This window comes from Neoarius graeffei, chromosome 1, assembly GCF_027579695.1.
Source record: "Neoarius graeffei isolate fNeoGra1 chromosome 1, fNeoGra1.pri, whole genome shotgun sequence".
Classification (NCBI taxonomy): domain Eukaryota; kingdom Metazoa; phylum Chordata; class Actinopteri; order Siluriformes; family Ariidae; genus Neoarius; species Neoarius graeffei.
The window spans coordinates 36,726,023-36,750,297 of NC_083569.1; the positions used below are offsets into that span (position 1 = coordinate 36,726,023).

The 24,275-nt window shown below is 41.7% G+C and overlaps 1 protein-coding gene across 1 annotated transcript in view; it reads right to left on the reverse strand.

Annotated features, from left to right (window-relative positions):
* Positions 1 to 24,045, reverse strand: part of klhl20 (kelch-like family member 20) — a 71,668-nt gene extending 47,623 nt beyond the window's left edge. The window contains exon 1 of the mRNA XM_060931281.1: positions 23,918 to 24,045. The gene's annotated coding sequence lies outside the window, so the exon portion shown is untranslated. The remainder of the gene's footprint in view (positions 1 to 23,917) is intronic.
* Positions 24,046 to 24,275: the final 230 nt, after the last annotated feature.

The window sequence follows — 24,275 nt, forward strand, 5'->3', positions numbered from 1 at the left end:
GTGTATTTTTGCGTGTTGTTCATCTGTACCGGACTTCAATATCCACTACAACCGTATGGACTTACTGGACATTGGTTTCCAGCAGAAAATGACGGTTTGTAGCGATTTCCATCGCATGCACAACATTCCAGACGAGAAAAAAAAAAAACAACACTCCGGGCGAGACCAGCGGGGTCTCCGTGGATTGTTATCGGAAGCAAAGCGAAGGAGGCAGCGCCGGGAGCTGAAGCAAAAGCGATGCTACAGGCAGAGCCGGCCTGTTGACTAAGCTCAGAAAACAGCCACTCAAATCTCCACTGCCAAGCCTCTACCTCTCCAACGCCAGATCCATGGTAAACAAGACGGACGATTTGGAATTACCTTATTCTATTCTATAATCGGCTGGTCAGTGCTATACTCAATACTTAAGTGACTTACCCATCCAATGAGGATTGTTATTTTCTTGTTTACAAGATGCCACATCTGAGTCGCTGACAAATCCTGAATTTCTGTAAAGATAACTGTCCAGAGATTTATAAGCACGCAGTGCTTCACCACTGAACAGCAAGGGAAAGTTAATGAGGTAATCATACACGTCCGGGTATTCCGCTGGCAGTTCAAAATCCGGTCGTGAAAACTCCGTCCGGTAAGCCATAAGGGTCACAAATCTGTAGATCGTTTATTTTAGACATGTATCTAGTTATCTGTTCATTAGAAAAATGAGCCGTGTAGTCCGTCGGTTGAAATTGATCCATTCTGTACACGAGTGCAGCAGTATTCAGCGGTGTTTTTGACCGACAAGATGGGGGTTGTGTACTTTCCGGTCACGTGACTGCAAGATCTCTATACTACGTTTATTGAATCAAATCGGTATAAAATACGGACATTCCGTATAGGTTGACATGGATGAGAAGAGAATGGACCCACGTTGTCCACATTTTAAGGGTCACTGGTTTCAACATTAACTCAAGTTACATTACGTAAGAAGCATTTAGCAGACGCTCTTATCCAGAGTGACATACAACATAACCCAGAGCAGCCTGGGGAGCAGGTGGAGGTTAGGTGCCTTGCTCAAGGCCACTTCAGCCATTCCTGCAGGTCCAGGGAATTGAACCAGCAACCTTTTGGTCCCAAAGCTGCTTCTCTAACTTTTCAGCCATGACTTCCCCCAAGTTGAAGTAGACTCATTCTCGGAGATGCTTTCGGTACGAACTGGCTTCAGTGGGTTTATTCAAAATGGGATTCATGCACAGTATTACTACAAAAATAAATAAATAAATAAATAAATAAATCTCAAGCCCAACATCTCACACACCACTACTACCAGGCCCAAGCATGAACCGCGAGACAGATTCTGATCCTGCTCACTTTTGAAACAAGTCAGAACCATTCTGATCTTCCAAGCGGCATATGAACCTGGAACGCTCAACCGCTTTGCTCATCAGATCCTAGAAATAAGAATTACCCAAGAGTTGAGCTCATCCACAGAGCTCCCTGGTGGTGTCGAGTTTCGGAAAAACACCGACGCGCGTTCAGTGTCTGTCTGCTAAATATGATGCAAAGGATGTCTCCTTCAAACCGTGTGAAATTTCTGACGTGGTTTAGGACCCAGGAAGCCTTACTGTAATCCACGAAATAAACAAAACCTCACAGCGGGGCAGAAAGCTGGAATACTTATGGACGGGACAGCCATTTTTTTTTTTAATTCTGTCCAAATCTGACAAAAAAAAAAGACAGACTAGGTGGACTTTTACCAGAAAGCTGGAAGACGAAAGTAGCTCCGTTACCCGGACTACTTGTAAACAATAAATAAATAAAAATAAATTGTAGGTGAAATAAGCCAAGTGTTTTGGCTAAATAGAAAAATAATTCATTGCACTCACAATCCCAATCAATCAATCAGCTAATAGTGGTACCGGGGGCTTTAGCGGTCACTCCTTCTCTAGAGATGCAGCAGCGCTTTCGCTCTTTCGTGTCCAGCTTCGACTTTGACACATGGCTGCATTGCGTTCTGAGCTTCATCTCTGCTCCTCCACTACATCTGTTCTGGATTCTTCATTAGCAGAGCAGTGAGAGAGAAAGAAGCTGCTTTGTTTTTCATGAGCTTGAGATCATTTAGACTTTTTTTTGGGCTATTAAATGCCGTGTGCAAAAAGCAAAAACCAAAATCAACACGAACACATTTAATGCGCTTCTCTCCTGGGTGAAGGTTTCCTTTAAGCCCTGGAAGCGCATTACGTCCCTGCGTGTACGCCTCCTGGATTATTATTCTGTTCATCTTGGTCATTTCTTTGCAGCAAGGCTGGATGAAGGATGTCCTGAGCCCTTGGACCCAAAAAAAAAAAAAAGTTAACTCTAGTCCGTTCAAACTCGGCATGCTTTCAAAAGTCTGAGTCATACGCTTCACACAGATCATCTCTCAAGAGAGTACAAACACGAGTCGAGCCAAGAACAAGCGAGTGTGTGTGTGTGTGTGTGTGTGGTCCAAATGCACTCCACAGCTGCTTCAATTATCAGACGTAAACACATTTTTCAGCACAAGCGTCCGATCTCCTGATCTGCAGCAGGGATGTTATGACGAGCACAGGGAAGGTTGTTTGTATTCCTCTCTAATCAAATGTGCAATACACTATGTATCTATGGTGTTTCTGCCACAAATCCGATTTTACACAACAAAACAACAGCGATGATCAGAATCTCCCAACTGGATCATCATCATCATCATCATCATCTCCCATCTGTGAAACCCAATCTGTAACTGGCCGGATGATCCAATTATTACTGATATATTGATCTGGTACTGATTTGGGCCAGTTACCAAACAGAATGAAGTCTTTTACACTCCGATTCACTTTTTTTTTTTAAATAAATGATGGTGCACATCATGCAGAGAATGTCTGAACAGCTTCCGTAAGGCCATTATTAAAAAATGTTCTGTTTCCAGTCCACCGGCCGGGCGAGTGCCGTTTGTGCGGTTGAAATTTTTTCTTAACGCTGGTTTTTCGACATTTTTTTCGGGTTCGTAAATCTAAAATCGAACTTGACATTTCCGCATTCCCAGGGCTTTCCACTAGGGCTCATACTAGCCAGCAATGACAAATAAGTAGCCAGCCGGGTAACCACAAAAACTCCTGTGCGCGCAGTTCCCAGGATTAAATGTATTTTCCACAGACCATTTATTTATTCACTTTACTCAAATACAAAGTAAAATGGCAGTAAATCTTTCTTTTCTTGCGTATTGCATCACGAGGCGTTCCTGGCTTGTAAATCTCTTATTTTCGGTGCATGACACATTCACGCAACTGAGCATGCGCAGAGTGCGCGCGCACACCGCATGTCGGGGCGCGGATGAGTTACTCTCCCTTGATCAACGGTTCAGTTTGACATTATTGTCAGTCCGTTAGATAAACATTTTATTTTATTAAAATCGAAAATTAATATTTAGAGCCTGTGGGCTACAAAAATAATAGTCATTAAAAGTAGCCGGCGCTTGTGGAAAGCCCTGTCGAATCAGCTCTGCGCATGCGGCACAAAAAAAATGGCAGCCACCATGAAGGAAGGAGATCCGGAGTTTTCAAACATTTGCTTAAGTGTGAAATCGCAAAATGGTATTCTAGCGAACAACAAAATAGTAAAGATTCAGAAAAAATCATTCAGTGATTATTTTAATAGTGTAATTTCATCCGAACTCGGCCTAACGCTCGATTTAGAACTACAAAAAGTCCGTGTGTCGGACATTTTAAGTACCTTTGTAAAAGTTTTGCAAATGTTGCAGTCAGCATTTAAAATGCTAACTTAGTTTTTGTACAAGTTTCAGTTGATTAAACGGTCATTTTATTAAATGTGTCTGCTTTTGTAATAAAAAAAAGTACTGAAAGAAAAAGCAAACACAGCATTGCGATTTCTTATCCATCCATATATAATAAAATAAATAAATAAAAATAAATAAATCCCTCCCTCCCGACTGAAATTTTTTTTGCCCACCCGGTGGACAGGAAACAGATTTTTTTTTTTTTTTTTAAGGATGGCCTTGGGTATTTTGTTTATGCATGGAAGTTCATTTATTTTTCACACAGAAATAATAATAATTCAGGGATGCACAACAGGCGCATCAGTCTCAACTGAAATGTCAAATGACCCAGATTTCACATTGACAATAACAGTAAGAACGTGCTAGTTTTTTGTCAAATGATTTAGCATTTCCTATCCACTTATTGGCCAGCTTCACTGTCAAAAAAAGCTCAAAGTCCATCAGCTTCAGGGGGACTTTGTCCCCCTGGCCCTCCACTGTGGCCCCGCCCCCTCCACCACCTTGTATTTTTGAAAAAAGTGGAGAACCCTGAGAGCAGACAAATTTGCTCCTTTGCCTCCTAACCACGGATGGCTGCAGCGTTCCCGCTGGGTTCTGAAAAACATTCCCCCGGGTTTTTTTCCCCCCTTGAAAAATCAAGTCAAAGTAGTATTCTTCACTTTGTCTGTATATTTTCTTAGTTACTGACTTAGGCTACGTTCACACTGCAGGCTGAAGTGACTCAAATCCGATCTTTTCGCCCATATGTGACCTGTATCCGATCTTTTATTGACAATATGAACGACACATCCGATTTTTTCAAATCCGACCCAGGCTGTTTGGATATGTGGTCCTAATTCCGATTCCTATCCGATCTTTTCATATGCGACTTCAGTCTGAACCGCCAGGTCGCATTCATCCGACTTACACGTCATCAACAAGCCACAAACGTCACTATTCTGCGCTGAAGTAGGTGGCGGGTCTCTCAAAAAAAGTTACAACATGGCGCATAATCACGGGCGCAGATGGGGGGGGGGGGGGGGGGGGGACTTGTCCCACCCAGATTTAAATTCACCTCGCTCGGTCCCCCCCACTTATAGGGAGGAAAAAACGTCTATGCTGTCTTTCTTTGCATAAGGCAAACCTCATGGAAAAATCAAAAGACTAATTACCATTCGGTTTATTGAGGTGCACAGCAGTACATACATAGTTGCAACAATTCACATAAAACAAAGACTGATATTCGGTTGGTTGAGCTGCGCAGACTGCACAGGTTGCGAGCTCGAGCTTGGTTGCTATGGTTACTAACAACAAGTTTGACAGGCATATCGGGGTTGGTTTGCTGGCAGCTTTGTCCCCCCCAGTTCAAAAAACGTATCTGCGCCCCTGCGCATGACATCAATGCGAGGGACGCTTTGGGCTGTGAAGGTTCTGAATCTTCTCAATGGAAGGACGCAGAGGTTAGGGAGCTGATTTCCATTTGGGGGGATGCAGCTATTCAAGCTAGATTGGATGGGTCATACCGCAACCGGGCGGTTTTACTTCCGTAAACACTGGCCATGCTCACTGCGTGTGACGTCGTCGTATCCTGCAATGCGCATGCGGAACACTTTTAGGTCGCTTTTCGTTCATACTGAGGATCACATACAAGTCGCATATATTTGTTAATGTGAACGACCTCACAAAAAAAATCGGATTTCACAAAAAAATCGGAATTGAGCATTAAGCCTTGCAGTGTGAATGTAGCGTTAGAGAACTTAATACAGGTTTATACCAAGCAAACTGGCACAATTCAAATATGTACACTACCGTTCAAAAGTTTGGGGTCACCCAGACAATTGTGTGTTTTCCATGAAAAGTCACACTTTTATTTACCACCATAAGTCGTAAAATGAATAGAAAATATAGTCAAGACATTTTTCTGGCCATTTTGAGCATTTAATCGACCCCACAAATGTGATGCTCCAGAAACTCAATCTGCTCAAAGGAAGGTCAGTTTTATAGCTTCTCTAAAGAGCTCAACTGTTTTCAGCTGTGCTAACATGATTGTACAAGGGTTTTCTAATCATCCATTAGCCTTCTGAGGCAATGAGCAAACACATTGTACCATTAGAATACACCTCAAGGCCAATTTATGCTGACAACACAGTCCTCGCAGATGGCGTCTGCGTAGCCCCCCCCACCTAGGGGTGGGCGATATATCGAGATTTGAGATATATCGATATGTTTTATGAACACGAAAAAGATTTTGGCATATCGTATATATAGAGATAATGCTCTAAATTAATATGATTTCGCCACTGTGCTTAATTTCCTTCACTGTGCTATGGTGCTGCCTGCCCCGCCTCCTTCTTGTGTTTGTACCCCCTCCCCTCACGTGTAGGCGGCGCGTTAACTCATTCAACATGGCGGCGCCCACAGAAAGCCCGGAGGCGGCAGAACTCGTACCAAAAAAAAGGACAAATGGCTCCATTATATGGAGATATTTTGGTTTTAAACCATCGGACGAACAACAGAAAGAGGTCTACTGCCGGGAATGCAAGAAATTGGTGGCAACCAAAGCGTCGAGCACCACGAACCTGTTCAACCATTTACAGGTACGCCACAAACTTTTGTACGAGGAGTGTGCCAGGCTGAGAGTTAATGTGGTGAGAGGAGTTTGAGTTTTGTTTTTAAGGAAAAGGAAGGCAATATGTATTATTTCTATAAGTCAAATTAATATTTATGAAATGAGGGGTTTTTTTTGTTACTTAAATGTTTAAGACGCACTTTATAAGAACTGCCTACCCTCAGGTTTTATGTTTGTAATTAAAATAAGGCAATATACTAATATACTACTTCCTTGGTTTGATAATTCATGTTAAAAATGGTGCACAAGCACTTTGTTACTAGTACCTGTCTACCTCTAGGCACTTGGCTGCCTACCTGTTTGCACTTCAATAAAAAAAAAAAAAAAAAAAACACATCTTGCTGAATTTGGTGTGTCTGTTTTTTGGGGGTTGTTTTTCCTGCATAGATACCGAGATATATATCGCATATCGAGATATCGCAAAAATATATCGAGATTTTTTTTCTCCATATCGCCCAGCCGTACCCCCACCTTTGCAGACGCTCTGCGCGCACCTCCCAAAAATTGTGACCACCGCAGAAGCCTTGCAGACAAGAGGGCTCTGACTGGTCCACTCTACATCCGCTGTACACGCACTTCCGCTTCCCTACTTCCCCGGTTTGGTTTGTTTTCACGACCGGCATTTTTAAAAACACGAGCAAAGATGGAGCAGCACAAAGAGCGGTTGATCGAGGAAGTGAGGAAGTACGTACATCTATACGACTCCAGTTCTAGTCATAAGTAACTGGAGGATAAACACTCCACTAACCACACCCACCAACTACTCCTAGCGACTTCGCGCCCCCTTGCGTTGTGGCGGTGAATAACATCGCGCACGCCTATTGCTCCCCGCTCAACGATAAATTACAATTGTCTGCGAAAAGCTATCTGCGAAAGCCTTGTCGCACAAGCATGCAGAGGCCCTTAGACTGTGCACCTTACACCCCCCCTTTTTTTTCTTCTTCCCCTTCCCCCCCCCGTTCCTCCCTCTCTCCATGCTGTTTGCACTGTTATTGGAGATGCTTTAATCTCATTGTACATGTGTATAGTGACAAAGGCATTCTATTCTATTCTAGAACACTGGAGTGAGAGTTGCTGGAAATGGGCCTCTATACACCTATGTTGATATTGCACCAAAAACCAGACATTTAGTAGAATTTAGCGAGAATAGTCATTTACCACATTAGCAATGTATAGAGTGCATTTCTGATTAGTTTAAAGTGATCTTCATTGAAAAGAACAGTGCTTTTCTTTCAAAAATAAGGACATTTCAAAGTGACCCCAAACTTTTGAACGGCAGTGTATACACATGACAGCTAGGCCTCTCCATTCCATTCTAAATCAGAAAGACTTGGTTTCGTGCACCATCGGGCTAAAATAAACCCCTTTAGTTTGAGCTCATTTCAGCATGGAGTGATTCAAAAGAGGTATTAGGACTCCCTTTAGCCTCTGTCAACACAAAACTCGATTTACAACTGAATAGAAGTTGAGAAGTGTCTTGGACCAACCAACAGTGAAGGAATCAGATTTTCCCATCGATTTACGAACCAAAACACAGAATCACATCACGTTTGCCACGGGAGCTCAACATGCCATGCTGTCGAAACATAGCTCCCTTCAGTCGCTCACTGGCTGACTGCATCCTCACTTTGACGGGTTTTTACCGATCCCTGTAATACCGCCACCATCCGATGTGCTCAGGGACACTCGGGGCTTAGAGTGTTTTTTTTTTTTTTTTATACCCACCCCTGTATTAGGGTGGTCCTTATTTTGTGATATATTTAATTATCCACTCTCATCCCATCAATATGCGCCAATAAATAAAATTGTGTAAAATTTTAAAAAGGTTGATCAATGACCTTGAAATTTAAAACGATAGACTGATAGTCATTCGTAACGTATCCTTTTAATGGCAGTATTGACAAAAAAAAAAGCCGTATCCATGACAACCACTGTCTGTCTGTCAGTGAAATAGATCAATACTAAAGGATTAGAAAAGATGAGATCTCGGTTGCACAGACAGTACTGTTAGACGCCACTGATTAACCTCTGACTGCGCAATGGCTGACTTGGCGATTGCAACTAGAAGTAAGTCATCTGTGGGGTTACTTGGCAGTGTGGAAAGTGAAATAACTGGAAGCTAACTGCCTTCAAAGAAGCAAGTTCTAAGTGTGTTCTTTCACCATCACAAGATCTTAAAGACGACGACCATCCGGGCGAGTGCAGCAGCTACCGCCGAACGAGCTTCTTTGAGGCCGTGGTCAACCCAGACGGCTACAAGGCAGCATTTGCAGCTGTGCAAAATCTGAAAGTTGTTAAAGGTCTGATGACACGTTTTTGACATCTTTGGCGATGTTTTATAACATAAGTCATTCCCAATGATCCATATATTAATTCACGAAGGCGCCTATTTTACAAAGTTATGATAAAAAACGCGGCTATTTGGGCAAATTTGATGGGGCTGCAGCACCCAGGAGACGAATGAGGAGGAGGAGCGATATGACGTCAGCGAAAGAACCTTCCTCCTAACTTACCAGTTTGTTGTTGATGCGACAGGTGTTCAGTTTGTCATTAGGAGTATTATTACACACACATTTTATATTAATACACATATATATGTGTGTGTATGTATATATATATATATATATATATATATATATATATATATATATATATATATATATATATATATATCTATGTGTGTGTGTGTGTGTGTGTGTGTGTGTGTGTACATATATGTGTGTATATATATATATATATATATATATATATATATATATATATATATATATATATATATATATATATATATACACACACACATACACACACACATATATATAAAAAGTGCTGTCAAAAATGTCGCATTATTAACGTGTTAACTTGACTCAATTTTAACGGTGATAATTTTTTTTATCGCGAGATTAACGCTCTGTGACATGATGCCACGCCCCGCACAGCCAGAGTCCTCTGCCCTCCCCCGAAGAGCCACGGTGCTCGGCTTAAGTTTTTCGTTTTCCCATCGGCAGCTCCAGCCCCACTTTGCAGTGGCTGTGACAAGACATGTTATGCTCTGCAATAAATTAAAAAAAAAAAACATTGGTACAACCAGTGTTCGAACTATGCTGATATTTTCGGGGGGGGTCCCTTTTTTTCCCTTGGGGGGGTGCTTGCGCTTGTCTCAGAGCGCGGATGTCCATCGCGCGCTCACTTCGGATATGCAAATGCTTCCCGTTACACACGATTGCTCTGTCAATAAACATCATTTTGCCAATATTTTAGAGACCCCCCAACATTTCCCAAATCATGTTTTCAAGGGATCTCATGTCTGTTTCAGGGGATCTCGGATCCCTCGTGTACCCCCGTAGTTCAAACGGTGAGCAAGCCCATTCACTTTATGCTGATAAGAGAATTACAATGGTTTTTCATGTGACAAAAATGTGCGATTAATCGCGAGTTAACTATGACAGTCGCGACATTAATCGCGATTAAATATTTTAATCGCTTGACAGCACTAATTAATATATATATATATATATATATATATATATATATATATATATATATATATATGTATGTGTGTGTGTGTGTGTGTGTGTGTGTGTGTGTGTATAGGGCTGTAACGATATGCGTATCGAAATCGCGATACGCAGAGCCACGATCCGTATCACGATACAAGAAGGCAGAATCGCGGTACACCCTTTCAAACTTCTCCTCAGCCCAAAAACAGAGGTGCTTCCAAACTTCAATTTATGAATACTTTACTTTTTATTTAAATTACATTTTAAACTTACTTAAATTACTTTTATTTTTTTATATCTATTAGTAAGTCGTTTTTTCGCCGACCTGCGACAATCTTCTGCGAGTCACGCAACTTCCACACTCGCCACTGGCAGAGCATTCATTTCTTTTAAGCGGTCGCCATTCTGGTTGCGACGCGGGGAGCGAATCTGTAAACAAGCAGCTCATTGGCTGGCTAGGTGTGCCACAAGCCAATCACAATCACTTGACCGGAAAGGCATGCAGTGTTGCCAGATTGGGCAGGTTTAGGTGCTTTTTGGCTGGTTTTAAACATATTTTGGGGTGGAAAACGTTAGCAATATCTGGCAACACTGAAGGCATGTCTGCTTGGGCGGAAGCCTTCTGCGGCAGTTACATTTTGACACGCGAGCAATGTTTCACCGTAAAAATTCCGTAATTTCCACCTGTTTTCCGCGATCACAGAAAATCATTGGCTCTATGAGAGTGAGACAGTGAGAGCCACCCCCCCCAAAAAAAAACTCTTAACGGATTTACACGATTCACGATTTGGAAAAATGACTTTTTCAGAACCGAAAAAAAGAGCTTCCGGCTCAACAGTATTATTTTGAGAAATAAAACAATCTTTGGATATACATTTGTTCATTTTTGCATACATATTACTCATTCTCTGCGGTGGTCTGAATTATTTATTAAAATAGTTAATGTAAGTAAGTAAATGTTAATAAGTCAAATTTACTACTTTAAAAAAACATTTTTAAAAAAAATCGTGGGCGTATCGAATCGTGGGTCAAAAATCGCGATACGAATCGAAAGTTGGGTGTATCGTTACAGCCCTTTTTTATATATATATATATATATATATATATATATATATATATATATATATATATATATACACACACACATATACACCACACACACACATATACACACAAGTCAGGGTTCTTGCAGGATTCAGTAAGTTAAATTTTAGACCTTTTTTAGACTTAAGACCATTATGAAAAAATTTTTAGACCAACACGAAGCATTACAACCTGCCCTACCCCCGCCCTTCCCAAAAAAAAAAAAAAAAAAAAAGACAATCAAGTTCAATTCTCAAAACAAAGTCAAACTGACTATCAGGGATACAAACTGATTGTGTGCTTATTTATGTCATATGGCAACATTAGTACATTATGTCACATAGCAACAAAAGTACAAGACAACAGAGTGATAAAGGGCATTTGTGCAGTAAATGCAGTCTGTAGGGGTTTGGTTTTTTCCCTTAACTGCAACAGAACTCATTTAAACTTTTGATTAGTGGTGTTCTGGTAATAAAACAGCGTTATTATATAATGCACTGTTGTCAGATGATGACTTTCTTGATTGCTCATGCGAACCCCATGCTGCAAACCACAGCATCGCAGACCTCCACTTGCTGTAGCAACCATTTCAACCATATTAACAGTAAAAATGCATACACATCTTTTAAAACTAATAGTTAAAACATACGTAGTAGCCCCGTAGCACACTTGCTTCCAGTTAAACAGCAAACTCGCGCAAGGCGGCAGCGATTTGCCAATGAAATCACGTCATACCTTATGAGAGGTATACAAGGGAGACAGCAGGTTTTTAAACAGTAGCGGAGCAAACAGGGGCCATTTGAGACAGAGGTGTGAAATCGTTGCAAAATATGAATGCAAAATTAATAAATAATAAAGCCAGGAAAGACACACCACTGGGGAGAGAATAATATATTTAAAAAAAAAAAAAGAGCACTGTTAGAAAGCTGAACATGCTGACTGGACTCATGCGCTCCATGTTGTCATGGTAACGCTGACGACATGTAATGTGCACGCTAAGATTGTCTACAGCAAGGGTGCCCAAATTCTTCTCTACAATGGGCCAAAAATTAATTCTGTGGGTGGGCCGCGGGCCAAAAAAACGAACGTCCACATTATGTTACCTTACATTTTATTGAAACGTGTCATTTTTATATAGGCTAAGATCATTAAACTCAAATGTTTAAAGCAATTAAACACATATTGTATATTTATAGTAGGCCTACCTTTATTAATTTCAGAAGATGACAGAACATCCACATGGCTTATTTTAAGAGGTAGAAACATATTTGAAAGGAAAGCAACATTTCAGACTCACGGCCGATTGCTCTAAGACAACGAGGGAGGCTCAGCCTCCTCTAAAAATGACGAACATCCAATCATAGAAATGTACGTGCTCAACCCAACTACAGTGCGAAATCATTCCGTTATAACTTTCCCCAGTTCACCTAACGTGTGCGTGAGTTTTTCCCCCTCGTGACAGCACGATGCAGCCCAGCCTCAGTGCACTTCAATGGCATTTGGGAGCTCTGCGCTTTTCAATCTCAAAATGCAAGACGGTTATTGGACAAATACTGCGAAAATGCCCGCCTACGGACTCCGAGCCTCACAGTGGGAGGGACATGGCAAAGCTTTCCGCGAGGAGACTGGTGATTGGTGAAAGCGGCCGGATATTTTCTTTGATTGACCGCTCGTTTCAAATATAGACAGGCAGCAGTGAATTTCAGTTCAGTCCCATGCGGATTCGCAAGTGCTGTGGTGTATTGTAAGAGATCAGCTTACGTTTCGATTTCATTCATTACATACAGTTTCTACCAGCTTTTTTAGTTTGTATATATTTTCATTGTAAATAAAGTGTAAATATAGTGTTGTCAAGTTTGCTATCTTAGTTCCAGAAATTTCGTTTATTTGAGTGACTGAACTTGAACTTGAGGGGGCTAGTCAGCTAGCAAGAAAGCTGCGCACGGAGGCCAAGCATTGCTGATTTAATTTTGGCGAAGCCATTTGCCAGTCTTCCTTTCGAGGAAAAAATTAAAATTAAAGAGCAGGGTAGACCAACGTCTCAAATTGACTTGGTGAAAAAGGTAGGGAATAATACTCATTCCTTTCAGCTCTCCTGGTACGAGAAAGTGAATTGGCTAACAGCAAGTGATCCACATCAACAACAGTAAATAGGCTCCTTTAGTAATATGTCATGGATGGACCAAAATATAGAATCTATTTAAAATGTTTATGCTGAGTATATTATATTGGAATATATATTTTTCTGGATATGAATTAAACACAGCTACAATTTGGAAAACATTTTTAAACAAAAACACAGCCGAGAACATTTCACACTACAGACCTGGATTAAAAGTGAAGGGTTATCAAAATTGTCAATAAAACTTTTCTCAGTCAAAATAAGTAAAATATAGGGAAAGTGTCATTGAATGCTGAGGTTCCTGACAAAGAGCTGCTTTCAATAATGATCACTTTTTAAACAACATGCCACAATTTTAAAATATAAAATGTTAAAATACCCCCCCCCAACACCACCATCATGTATATTGGACAGTAGGCTAATGGGCCAAAAGAACCTGTTATTTCACAGTTTGTGACCCTGCCAACAATCAGCCAGATCAGAGGCAAGAGTATGGGCAAAATTGATGTTTTTTCTGTTAAAATCTGGAAATATCGTAACCGACCAGCCTCCCCTGTTTGAAAGACTACCAGCCGCCACTGGAAGACTATATTACAAAAAGTGCTTCGGTAGCTTGAACAAGTTGAAAACAGTTGGATAAGGTCCAGGACAACCAAATATACAATTCTATTTAAAAATTAACTAAAATGTGAATTGAGCAATAACACATGCCCTTGTAACACTGTGCCTTTTAAGCCATTTGAAACCAGCTGGATTGCCCAACTTATGAAACCAGAGAGAATTTACTTTAGACGGAATGTGAAATTAGATTGAGTATTAGGTATGGAATTGGACAATGTGAACTGAGCAATATAGAACACAACACAACATTTCCCTCGTGTTGTACCTGAAAGTGTCTCAAGGCCAGCCAGCTCCTGTGTCCCTTCAAAATCCTCACTGACTCCGAAAAAAACGCCATCAATTGTGCATAGTCACATATGTCGGTGCTCTCATCACAAGCACTAAAAAAGGCCGTAAATCTGGATGCTTTACCAACGATCTCTTCTCTGAGATCCTCAGCCATGTCCTCGATGCAGCGGGTAACTGTGTTCCATGATAAACTAATTTGCGAAAAGGCCCGTGTCTGGCTCGGGGACACAGTCTCTGCAGCCACAGTCAGGCAACTTTTAACAAACTCTCCACATGACAAAGATCTCCCAGATTTCGCCATCATTGCGCCGATCTTATAGCTGGCCTTAGTTGCATTTTCTTGAGCAGATGACGGCTGCAGTAACGTGCGTTGTTGGGCACTGAGCCTGGCTAACAGTTCGCTAGCCTTCTGCTTTCTTATTTCACCACTGTATTTCGCAAACTGAGGTAAATCGTTTGTTTCATAATGTATACGGATGTTGTATTCTTTCAAAACTGCCACTCTCTGTCTACAGATAAGGCAAACTGCCGAGGAATCAATTTCCGTGAAAAAAAAATAATCTTGCCAACTATTTTTGAATTTTCTTTTATCCATGTGCCACTGCCTAACACAGCACTCCATCGTAACCTCTGCTCCTCGCTTGCGTCATGAGCCTGCTGACAGGCAGAAGAGCCAGCAACTCAACAGCGCCCCCCCTTGTCCCCCCTTATAAAACTGTGGTCAGAAAGTGAACTGCAGGCAACTCTTCGGAGCGGTTGGGACAGAAATTCCCAGCGGCTGGCACAGACGGGAAAAATGAGGCGGGCCAAAAAAAACGGAACATGGGCCAAACTTGGCCCGTGGGTCCCAAATCGGGCACCCTTGGTCTACAGTGTGAAAGCTCTCCGCGCTAATGTGAGCGGCTATTTAGCCAACCGTTCCAGCCCAACACAGCTCCTTTTAGCGATAGTGTGCTTCAGCCTACTGCTCGCAGAACACTCTCGTTTTTCATACTTACGGCGGTGTTTGAAAGTTTGTGAACCCTTTAGAATTTTCTATATTCCTGCATTAAAAGGACCTAAAACATCATCAGATTTTCACACAAGTCCTAAAAGTAGATAAAGAGAACCCAGTTAAACAAATGAGACAAAAATATTATACTTGGTCATTTATTTATTGAGGAAAATGATCCAATATTACATATCTGTGAGTGGCAAAAGTATGTGAACCTTTGCCTTCAGTATCTGGTGTGACCCCCTTGTGCAGCAATAACAGCAACTAAACGTTTCCGGTAACTGTTGATCAGTCCTGCACACCGGCTTGGAGGAATTTTAGCCCATTCCTCCGTACAGAACAGCTTGTGGAATGCAGTGTTTTCCTTTCTCCAAACACAACACTTCTCATTTAAACCAAAAAGTTCCATTTTGGTCTCATCCATCCACAAAACATTTTTTCCAATAGCCTTCTGGCTTGTCCATGTGATCTTTAGCAAACTGCAGATGAGCAGCAATGTTCTTTTTGGAGAGCAGTAGCTTTCTCCTTGCAACCCTGCCATGCACACCATTGTTGTTCAGTGTTCTCCTGATGGTGGACTCATGAACATTAACATTAGCCAATGTGAGAGAGGCCTTCAGTTGCTTAGAAGTTACCCTGGGGTCCTTTGTGACCTCGCCGACTATTACACGCCTTGCTCTTGGCATGATCTTTGTTGGATGACCACTCCTGCAGAGGGTAACAATGGTCTTGAATTTCCTCCATTTGTACACAATCTGTCTGACTGTGGATTGGTGGAGTCCAAACTCTTTCCAGATGGTTTTGTAACCTTTTCCAGCCTGATGAGCATCAACAACACTTTTTCTGAGGTCCTCAGAAATCTCCTTTGTTCGTGCCATGATACACTTCCACAAGCATGTGTTGTGAAGATCAGACTTTGATAGATCCCTGTTCTTTAAATAAAACAGGGTGCCCACTCACACCTGATTGTCATCCCATTGATTGAAAACACCTGACTCTAATTTCACCTTCAAATTAACTGCTAATCCGAGAGGTTCACATACTTTTGCCACTCACAGATATGTAATATTGGATCATTTTCCTCAATAAATAAATGACCAAGTATAATATTTTTGTCTCATTTGTTTAACTGGGTTCTCTTTATCTACTTTTAGGACTTGTGTGAAAATCTGATGTTTTCGGTCATACTTATGCAGAAATATAGAAAATTCTAAAGGATTCACAGACTTTCAAGCACCACTGTAGGTTGTTCTCTAATTCTGATCTCCACTGCAGTACATGAACAAGTAATAAGTCAGCTGTACCCCACCTCCATCTTACCTGTCCTCTGACTCAGATGACGTAAAGCCACGAAACAAAAAGAAGTCCTGGCACATCTGTACGCCGCTGCAACAACCAGATTCAGGCTCGGACAGCCACGGTCCTACTATTTTACCCAGAGGAATCATCTTCGGTTATCTGGAGCACCAGATGAATTATGGGATACCGTCGCAAGTGTTGTACGTTCATATACTACGGCTGGAGGTCACCCAGGTACAGTTCTGCTGCGAGTGCATACTGCTTTTTATGGACTAATACTATGCAAGTATGCACACTGTATCCAGATGCCCATGACTTTGAGCAGCGTGAGTGAATCTTCTTCCTGCACTCAAGTGAGCGTGTCGTGATGTTTCAACAGTGCCACCTGGAGGACTGGAGCACTTTTATGGACCTGCAGAGCTTGGGAGATCATGAAGGTGGTTTCATATGGAATCAATTTTGTGCCAAAATGTTCATACAATACTTTTGAAATATCAAACAAAAACGACAAATCAAAATACAAAAAAAGTCAATTTTTTTTTAGACTGGCAAACAAATTATTAATGTAATCGTGCAAAATATCAGTCTATTACTCTTCAGAAACCTTTTATTTTTGTTCCGCGTCTTTCTCAGTTTTGTTTGACGTAATTTATTTTGGCTGCGATTCCAGCTTTCTCGTTTGCGCTCCCGGACTTTTTGCTTGCAGTTTTGGCACAAACTTCACGTGTGGGCGGGCTGTCCAGGAATGCATTCCCATTGGCTAACTTGTGTTTGACTGACAGCTACGCTCAGCCATTCCCCCGGAGGCTGTTGCGGCCATTTCCTACTCGGATTCTGGCGGACTGTTTGACGAGTGAGCGATCCATTGACGGTAAACAAGGATCGAGTGGACTTCAGTGGCGACTATGATATTGAATTAATTCAACAAAGTGTAAGTGCGGGACAAATGTGTTGCAGTAGTACACATTATGCAGGCGTGTTTAACGTTAGCAAGACAGCTATTATATTGGGTAGTGGAGCTAAGTCTAACATTTGACTTGCCACGAAACACCTGCATAATGTGCACTACTGCAACACGTACAACACATTTGTCCCGCACTTACACTTTGAATTAATTCAACAACATCATAGTCGCCACTGAAGTCCACTCGATCTTTGTTGACCGTCAATGGATCGGTCACTCGTCAAACAGTCCGCCAGAATCCGAGTAGGGAATGGCTGAGCGTAGCTGTCAGTCAAACACAAGTTAGCCAATGGGAATGCATTCCTGGACAGCCCGCCCACACGTGAAGTTTGTGCCAAAACTGCAAGCAAAAAGTCCAGGAGCGCAAATGAGAAAGCTGGAATCGCAACCAAAATAAATTACGTCAAACAAAACTGAGAAAGACGCGGAACAAAAATAAAAGGTTTCTGAAGAGTAATAGACTGATATTTTGCACGATTACACAAATAATTTGTTTGCCAGTCTAAAAAAAATTGACTTTTTTTGTATTTTGATTTGTCGTTTTTGTTTGATATTTCAAAAGTATTGTATGAACATTTTGGCACAAAATGGATTCCATAGTTTCACAGACCTAATCGAGGAATATTGGGGTGTCATACAAAGAGGTGCACTGCTGTCAGTTATTAATTTTTTTTTTTTTTTTTTGGGGGGGGGGGGGGGGGGGGGGGGGGAGTGCTATAAACTGAATTACACACACTATTCCCATGTGTCCCACTAAGAGATTCAGGTATTTTATTGAAATGAAACTAAAAGCGTCTAATTGGAGCTGCACGAGCACGCGCTTCACAAGAGCAGTGGCGGCTGCTGGTTTTTAAAACAGGGGAAGCCCATTTTACGCATTCATCGTAAACCCTGTAGGCCGGATATCAAAGCATAGAAAGGTGTGCCCCATTAGCATAGTGAACTAGACAACCCTACCTAGTGGCAGAAAGTATTTTTGCTTGTACATTTCATGTTATAGTCTGGCTTGCCAGGCTAGTGCCTCATATCCTTAATCAAAAATATCAAACATCCAAAAATCACTGGCTATTCAACGAAGAGCCTTGAACATCATACCCTGATATGCAACACAGAGTCTTTAACACAACACCCAGCTGTGCAACACATCCTTGAACATCTTCTGCAACACAGTCTGGAAATCCATAACCAGGTAGGCTATGCAACACACAGAACCTTGAATATTATACCCAGGTATAACCTATAACACAGAGCCCACCATTCTCAACATTACTGAACAATATACACACTTCAGATTCATGAACATGAACACTATTTATACACAAATTCTGCCCTCCGCTCCTTTTCCAGAAAATGGTCTGTGACCCTGTCATACCAGCTGGTTGTGCTTTCCAGAGACTTCACCAATTTCTGTTAGCAGCTAGCACTGCAGATCCCAATAAGGCTCAAGCTAGCCTACAACCAGATTGAACTACAAATGAAATAAACGAGTGAATTCACGAATGATCAAACTGATAGAATGGATGAAAGTTAACGGAGCACAACGAGTAATATTTACATTTATTTACAGAGTAATGTACAGAGACATCAATGAGAAGAAACGTTTATATGAAAAGAAATTCGGACAGCACTTTGGCACACGACTACACTTTCTCGACATCCGCTCGGGACTGATTGATCATGCTTCCGTGTAAGGTATTAGGCAGAGACCCGTCCACCCGTAAATTTGACGGGTGATTGCCGATTTCAACGGGCAAGTATACACACAGACGGATACTGAAACGGACGATAATGCCGAAAATTTTCGCACATGAATACTCCCACATGTCGTCCGATAAATCCAGTTATGTTCCGCCCACACACGGACTGGCCATCGGGAGTAGCGGGAGTTTTCCCGGTGGGCTGGTGGTTCAGTGTGGGCCGGCAGAGAAAAAAAAAAAAAAAAACAGTTGCGCGCTGGCCTTTAATATGATAAGCAATGTTAACAGTTTCTTTAACAAACTGTTAACATTGCTTATTACAGTTGCGCGCTGGCCTTTAATATGATAAGCAATGTTAACAGTTTGTTAAAGAAACTGTTAACATTGCTCATCATATTAAAGGCCAGCGCGCAACTGTTTTTTTTTTTTTTTTTTTTCTCCGCTGGCCCACACTGAACCACCGGCCCACCGGGAAAACTCCCGCTACTCCCGATGGCCAGTCCGTGTGTGGTTCCGCCATCATTTACAAATCGTAAGAAACACAGTTTAATACGAAAAATACTGAAAACTTGAAATGAAAAATCAGAATATTTCATCGTTTCCGCCATTTTGGCCCGCACTGAATCTTGTAACATGCGGACTGAATAAATCGCGAATTCTGATTGGTCGAAAATTGCCAAACACCCTGCGTTGTAGTTTCCTCTTTCTTGGCGGGAGAACCACATTTTTTTTTGCTGACTCACTCTTCTGGATCAAGATGAATCCCAACAAACGCCCCAAATTGAATGTGACAAAAACTGATTCGTTTTTCCACAAAAAGACAGAAAAGGTATGTGTGATACATTGATTAACAAGGGGGTTTCATTGGGGTATGGTAAAATAGAATACTGTTGGGTTGTTTTTTTTTATTAAATACTGTAACTAGATCAAAAGATTATATACAATTCATTGTTGTTTATTTTCTTTTCACTTTTGTTACCAAATCAAACACCATACATACATCTGATACATTCAGGAGTGAAACTGAAAAAAATACAAAGTAAAAATATGCAATATTTCTGATCAAAAATTACACGCCATTTCACCCTGAAAATGTCCTAGAATGCAGGAAATGAAGTCTAAATTTCAAAAATTTTCTGGGGGGGCATGCCCCCAGACCCCCCTAGAGGGACTTCGCGCCTGCAGCGCTCGTCTTCGCACCTGCGGCGCTTATCAGGATTATATAAAATATTATTTTTGACTGGTAAATTTCTTTTTCTGCCTAATACCCTACTTCCGTGTTCCTCGCCGACGCCGAAGTACAGAACCCCACGGGCGCAGATGGGGGGACGGGGACGGGTGGGATTCGTCCCACCCAGATTTAAATTCACCTCGTTCGGTCCCCCCCACTTATAGGGAGGAAAAAACGTCTATGCTGTCTTTCTTTGCATAAGGCAAACCTCACGGAAAAATCAAAAGACTAATTACCATTCGGTTTATTGAGGTGCACAGCAGTGTATACATAGTTGCAACTGCGCAGACTGCACAGGTTGCGAGCTCGAGCTTGGTTGCTATGGTTACCCACAACAAGTTTGACAGGCATATCGGGGACAGCGCCTCCTAGTTCAGGACCCCAACACGGCATGATGAAGGGTGCCAAAAGGCAGAAAACGATTGCATCGTTTAAAAAAAAAAAAAAAGACTGTAAGTAAACTGTGCCTTACTTTATCATATCACCTTGCAATTTTTTGATAGTCTGTTCAAAGTAATGTCGTAGTGAAAGTAAAATCGTACGGAGTAGAGATGCCTTTCTGGTAGCTTCCTTCTTTCGGTGGCAGCCTGTAGATACAGTGCTCAGAAGGCAGTTTTAATGTTTAATCTGGCGTTCCCTGCCATAATTTCAGCGAGCTTATTGTTTCATAAGGAAACTTTGCGAAGAGTTGTTGACTGACTGCCGCTCACGCAACACACAGGCATAGTTAGAAAGTCAGGATGCACTGGTTTACACTTTACACACACACACACACACACACACACACGTAGCCCAGCATCTCGCTATGTTTAACAGTTGGAACTTAGCGGTTTTAAAACTAGTTTTGCAGTTTCTGTGCGTGATGATAATGTGTAAACTTTGGATTTCCATAGGCTGTGTTAAAATGTTATCATTGTCCTGGCCTGCAGGTAGTTCCTGGTGATGGCAGTGAGGGAGGTGAAATAACATGTATACACACTACCGTTCAAAAGTTTGGGGTCACCCAGACAATTTTGTGTTTTCCATGAAAAGTCACACTTTTATTTACCACCATAAGTCGTAAAATGAACAGAAAATATAGTCAAGACATTTTTCTGGCCATTTTGAGCATTTAATCGACCCCACAAAATAATGTGATGCTCCAGAAACTCAATCTGCTCAAAGGAAGGTCAGTTTTATAGCTTCTCTAAAGAGCTCAACTGTTTTCAGCTGTGCTAACATGATTGTACAAGGGTTTTCTAATCATCCATTAGCCTTCTGAGGCAATGAGCAAACACATTGTACCATTAGAACACTGGAGTGAGAGTTGCTGGAAATGGGCCTCTATACACCTATGGAGATATTGCACCAAAAACCAGACATTTGCAGCTAGAATAGTCATTTAGCACATTAGCAATGTATAGAGTGGATTTCTGATTAGTTTAAAGTGATCTTCATTGAAAAGAACAGTGCTTTTCTTTCAAAAATAAGGACATTTCAAAGTGACCCCAAACTTTTGAACGGTAGTGTATATATATACACATACACACAAAATGGAATCATTTGCTGACAGCTCAGTCCCCCCCCAGTTCAAAAATCCTATCTGCGCCCCTGCAGAGCCCACCCTCCTCATGTCTTTCAAACACCACCTCCAATAATCCTTTATCAGCCCGGCTTCCCTGGAAGTGACGATTTTGTCGATTTTAACCAATAACAACTAGCCGAAATTGGCTGTTCAGAGCCGTCTCTTACGCTACATTCACACTGCAAGGCTTAATGCTCAATTCCGATTTTTTTGTGAAACCCCATTTTTTTGTGAGGTCGTTCACATTAACAAATATATGCGACTTGTATGTGATCCTCAGTATGAACGAAAAGCGACCTAAAAGTGTTCCGCATGCGCATTGCAGGATACGACGACGTCACAAGCAGTGAGCATGGCCAGTGTTTACGGAAGTAAAACCGCCCGGTTACGGTATGACCCATCCAATCTAGCTTGAATAGCTGCATCCCCCCAAATGGAAATCAGCTCCCTAACCTCTGCGTCCTTCCATTGAGAAGATTCAGAACCTTCACAGCCCGAAGCGTCCCTCGCATTGATGTCATGCGCAGGGGCGCAGATACGTTTTTTGAACTGGGGGGGACAAAGCTGCCAGCAAACCAACCCCAACCCCGATATGCCTGTCAAACTTGTTGTTAGTAACCATAGCAACCAAGCTCGAGCTCGCAACCTGTGCAGTCTGCGCAGCTCAACCAACCGAATATCAGTCTTTGTTTTATGTGAGTTGCTGCAACTACGTATGTACTGCTGTGCACCTCAATAAACCGAATGGTAATTAGTCTTTTGATTTTTCCGTGAGGTTTGCCTTATGCAAAGAAAGACAGCATAGACGTTTTTTTCCTCCCTATAAGTGGGGGGGACCGAGCGAGGTGAATTGAAATCTGGGTGGGACAAATCCCACCCGTCCCACCCTCTATCTGCGCCCGTGATTATGCGCCATGTTGTTGTAACTTTTTTTGAGAGACCCGCCGCCTACTTCAGCGCAGAATAGTGACGTTTGTGGCTTGTTGATGACGTGTAAGTCGGATGAATGCGACCTGGCGGTTCAGACTGAAGTCGCATATGAAAAGAGCGGATAGGAATCGGAATTAGGACCACATATCCAAACGGCCTGGGTCGGATTTGAAAAAATCGGATCTGTGTCGTTCATATTGTCAATAAAAGATCGGATACAGGTCACATACGGGCGAAGAGATCGGATTTGAGTCACTTCAGCCTGCAGTGTGAATGTAGCCATAGGACTGCAACGGATACCCGGCTGCCAGCCATAGAGCCCATTGAAATAAGAAAGGTTACAGCCAGTGTTGCCAGATTGGGCGGTTTTAAGTGCATTTTGGCGGGTTTTGAACATATTTTGGCTGGAAAACGTCAGCAGTATCTGGCAACGCTGGTTACAGCCTGGCAGCAAAGGTGATTCTCATAGTGAACTGCAAGCTCGTCAGACATCACTCAAATAAGCTACAGGATAGTTATGAACGTAAATACAATCTTGGGCATATATTATGTTATGCAAGTTATCGTTTTAATGAGAATTCAACGTCATAGATGCCGCAGTTTGGGGAGAGAATTTTAGGGGAAGCTCGGCTTCCCTTGTTGTCTCTGAGAAATCGCCCCTGCACTAGAGTAAGGAAATATCGCGAGACTTGCACGAGACTTTCTTTAAAAAAAAAAAAAACTAGCATACTAAACAGTATGTACAAAACCCTAAGGAGATTTACTCCACTCACACACTAAGCAGTGAGGTAGTATGCGGGGTCTGAACGTCCACGGGGGGGGGAAGCACATTTCATAGCATTTCTGTTCTAATAAATGTTTAAACACATACTCAATTCAATAATAAATTTAAAAAAAAAAGTTTTGTTTTTTTATTTAAAGAGGTTGTCGTGGGTGGCAAGTTCAAAGCTGACAACCCTGCTAGTAACACTGAGGAATAAAATTATAACTTGGACGCGAAATGAAAGAAAAATAAACCGTCTGTGAAATATTTCAATCTTTTACACTGCTCCAGCTCTGAGGCGCCTGTTAAGGAGTTTGTTGCAAGCTAACGCCAGTATGGCTAACAGCTAGCTAGCGAGTTAGTTAGTTAGTTGCTATCTAGCAAACCACTACGTCTGCTGTCACTGTACCCAAAATGTAAGACGTGCGAACAAATTTGTAATATAAATAAATATTTTTTTTACCTTACTTGTCCATTCAAGCGGTCCAGAGTGCTCTTTAAATGGTCTCCAGACAGAGAGAGAGAATTCAGATTACAACCTGAAGCGAGTAATACCGTAATAACGCCAAACCGTGCGGAAGAATACCAAACCACTCAGCACGAGATAAAGAGTGCACTAGAAATGGTGGAGACGTTGTTATTTCATACACTTTGTAGTGTATCTAGACAGGGTGTGAGTAGCTATTTGGGACTCAATTTGTGGCTTGAGCAACATTGGCTGGATTTCCAAAATGGCCACCGGAAATATTAGATTTCAAAATAAGGGTGACGAAAATGTTTAAATATGAGTTTGCTGCATAACAAAATAAAGCTGTTAAAAT